The 4,085-nt window shown below is 33.6% G+C and overlaps 1 pseudogene; it reads left to right on the top strand.

Moving 5' to 3' along the window:
- Positions 1-695: 695 nt before the first annotated feature.
- LOC141663564 (DNA (cytosine-5)-methyltransferase DRM2-like) lies at positions 696-3,798 on the top strand (annotated as a pseudogene).
- Positions 3,799-4,085: the final 287 nt, after the last annotated feature.

Genomic DNA, 4,085 nt, shown 5'->3' on the forward strand with positions numbered 1-4,085 from the left:
TTGAGTTTTCATTTTAACATACGGTCTTATTTGACCACTTAACTATGAATGAAACTTTTTTAAATAATTTTTTAAAAATTGCATCATTTCATATCGTGTATGAGAAATTATTTCATGTGTAATTGGGGTGAGAATCAAAACCGATAAGATTTTTCATTTTGAATTGTGGGATGATATATTGGATAATTTTATAATATTTCAAAAATAATTTATCAAACTCTAATTCAAAATATTAGAATATCCAATTAGTTAAATTTAAATATTCAACACCCAATGTGAACGATATTTTAAAATGTGATAACACTCATTCAAAATAAAATTTGAGATCTTTTTGAAAAGATTATTTTCATGTATATCTCTCTAACTAAATCTAGGAGAATTAAATATGTGATGACATTCATTGAGGATTTTCATTAATACTTAAAACAATTTTAGAAATTTGATCATAGTACATTAAACACACAATTTTGGAAAATACTCTCCAAAATGTGAGAACATTCATTAAGATTTTTAATAATATTTGGAAAGATTGTATCCAGAATTTTTAAAAAATATATGAGGATTAAAAATGTGCTCAAACAATCTTTTATACTCAAAAGTTATTTTCTTTAAAAGATGTTATAAAAATAATTACATAAACCGGTCCTTTATGCAGCTTACAGAGTGGGAGTATAAGTGGATCCACGTGGCAAAATATGAAATCGGGGAAAAAGACGGCACACGTGGCAAAATATGAAATGGGGCAAAAAGACGGGGCATTGCGCTTGTTGTTTCTATTACAGACAAGCCACTATAAATGCAAACAACAACTTTCATTTCTTTCTACATCGGCAAGCCCCAGCTCCAACCAGCCTAATTATCAGCCTCTATAATTCGCTAATGGCAAACCTGAACAACAATTGGCTACCTCAAGAAAATGTGCATTTCAATTTCCTTTTCAATATACATTATATGTTTATGTTTGAGTTTTTTCGATTTTATAGGATTTTGGAATTATTTTAGGTTGATTTGTATCAGTAATTCGTTCTTTGTCGATCTATCCATCATTTATATGTCTGCTGAATTTATTGAATTCTAGAATTACTAATTATTGTTTTGTTTTTAACTTCAAAGATTATCGAGATATCAAGCGATGAAAGCGATAAGGAGGTTCAGAAATCCGCCAACATCCAACTTCATCCACTACTAAAGGTGAACCTCAACAACAATTCTCTATCACAAAAAGAGTGCATTTCAATTTTCATTCAGATTTACATATGTTTGTATATGCTTTTGTTTTTTATTTTAAAGGAATTTAGATATTAATTTATTTCAAGCTGATTTGTATCACCAATCTGTACTTTGTCTATCGATTTATCAATCTATTGATCTTATATGTAAATGTATTTATTCTCAACTTTAGAGAATTCAATTTTTATTCTATGTTGAGGTGCATCGGTGATCTGTCAGTCTATCGATATATCTATCATATGGATCAGTTTTTTTGTTTTTGATTTTGATGATTAAAGAGATATCAAGGACGGAAGTGATTAAATTGTTTCTTTTTTCTCAGGCAAGTAGTTCTGGATCCAAGATGAGTGGCCGATTTTCAAAGAAGCTATACCCCAGGAAAGTTGTGTTCAAAGCAATGGAGGAACACGGTAGATTTATTCTCATACATTTTGATTGAATTGAAATGGCCTTTTAACGAGAAACTGGTACTGAGCTCAGTTACTTCTTAAATGCTTATAGGTGAAGATGATGAAGAACCGGTACTCAAGACTCCTCTCACACACATGGTAAGTTATTTTGTACATCTCATTCACTCTCTTCTCACATGTATCATCTACTGCTTCAGTTTTAGGAGAATTTATGGTATATTTAACGTTTTCTATTATGTGAAAATTTATCGTAAAGATTAAGTATATGCTTTAGGAGAAACACAGTTACATTGTATAATCAGTGGACCGTACTTAATTATTTGCACATCTGAAATGCAATGAGATATACCGACGGTCATCAGTTGTTTAACTTGTACATGGTCTGTTTATAGCATCTCTAAAATCATATGATCTGCAGTAAATTACAGAAGTTAGAAAACAAACATTAGCTGTTTGTGTGGAGACTGATCAACAGTGTCCTAAGAAAATTAATACCTGTATATATGAGTAGTCTTTAGGGTCTAGCACATATCTAGAATCATATAATTTGCGGTAGACTTAAGAAAATACATTAGCTGTTGGTGGAGACTTAATGGTGTCCTAAATCCTAATTAAGAAAATAAATACCAGTACGAATAGTCTTTAGAGCTTGCAGCAAAAGGAGTACATATCTAAAAACTCCATTCACTCGATATGCATCTCATAGAATATCAATTCTACGTGTAGCAAAAGGAGTACATATCTAGAAACACCACCAATCAATATTAATCTTCAAAGAGAATGTTTCACTTATAAACTGTGGAGTTTGAACTCTACCAGTATACTATTATGCAATAAAAGTCTAACTAAAGCTTATTGCATTTATAGAAAAAAATTATGCTTTATTTAATAGATATACATTACTTGTTCTTAGGCCTTGGACAATCTTGGCGATTGTTTAAACTATATGTCTGATGATCCACAGGTGTTGAAGTCCACAAGCACTAATTATAAGAAGCAAAAAGTTGTCGAACACACAAAGTCAACAACTTATAGAACCCGCAAGAAGCCGATGATAGGCTTTGGAGTTCCTAATGCTATGAGTACAATAGTTAAAGAAGACATCGAAGTAGAAGGGAGAGGGCCTCCTTATTTCTACTTCGAGAACGTGGCCTATGCACCGCAAGGGGTGTGGCTAACCATCAGAAAAGAACTTTACGACATTGAACCGGAATTCGTGGACTCCCTTCACATGTGTGCAGCAACAAGGAAAAGAGGTTACATCCATAACCTCCCGATGGATGACAGGTTGCAGATTCCTCCTATCCCTCCGTCCACAATACAAGATGCCCTTCCTTCCACAAAAGAATGGTGGCCGCAATGGGATGACAGAACCAAATTAAACTGCATTGTAACTCGTCATGCAAGTGCATACAGAGAATAAATGAAGAGCTTCGTAATTCAGGACCAGACCCTCCCAAAAACATCAGAGAAAATGTGATCCGAGAATGCAGAAAGACAAACTTGGTCTGGCTTGGTAAGAACACTGTTGATTTTCTTCAGCCTGTCTAAATAGAGGCAATAATGGGATTCCCGGAGGGCCATACAAGAGTAGCCTGCAAAACTACTCAATACAAATGCCTTGGAAATGCGTTTCAGGTACGCAATGCAGAAAAAAAACTTATCAATTTCATTTATTTCTTAGATGAATATGTTCTTAATAATTATTCACAAATAAATTATGTTAGGTTGACACAGTGGCCTATCATCTTTCTGTGTTAAAGAAATTATTTCCCAAGGGCATCAGAGTCCTTTCATTGTTCTCTGGCATTGGTGGAGCGGAAGTTGCTTTACACCGTCGTGGAATACCACTGAACTTTGTTGTATCCGTCGAAAATTCCAAGGATTGTACACGGATCCTGAAAAATTGGTGGAGACAAAGTGAACAAAAGGGCCGGCTGATTCACATTTCTGATGTGAAAAAGGTAACAAGTCATAAGCTGATGCAATGGATGAAAGAGGCTGTAGATTCGATCTGGTTATAGGGGGAAGCCCATGCAACAACCTTGCTGGGAAAAATTTGAAGACAAGAACTGGCCTGGCTGGTGAACAGTCTTCATTGTTCTATGAGTATACGCGGATTCTTGGGCTAGTCAGAACTTTGCAGCATAGCCCATAATGCAATATAAGACGAAAATTAGTTATTGAATATTGATATAGCAGATTTTTTATTTTTCTGGGTTGAGTTATTGTCTCCTTGTTTTTGATTGCAAAAATTAGAGTAGTTATAAACAATTTTAATTGCATGTTTATATATTCTTAACCATTTTAGTACTGATTTTGCATAGAACCCACAAAGGCATATAGGAAAAAAGTTAAATAACTAATACTGATTTTGTGGACCTTATTATTTTTTTAAGTTGTTCACGTGTCCTTGATTTTCTATGCAAAAGTTAGAGTAGCTAA

Source organism: Apium graveolens, chromosome 6 (genome assembly GCF_009905375.1).
Source record: "Apium graveolens cultivar Ventura chromosome 6, ASM990537v1, whole genome shotgun sequence".
Lineage (NCBI taxonomy): Eukaryota > Viridiplantae > Streptophyta > Magnoliopsida > Apiales > Apiaceae > Apium > Apium graveolens.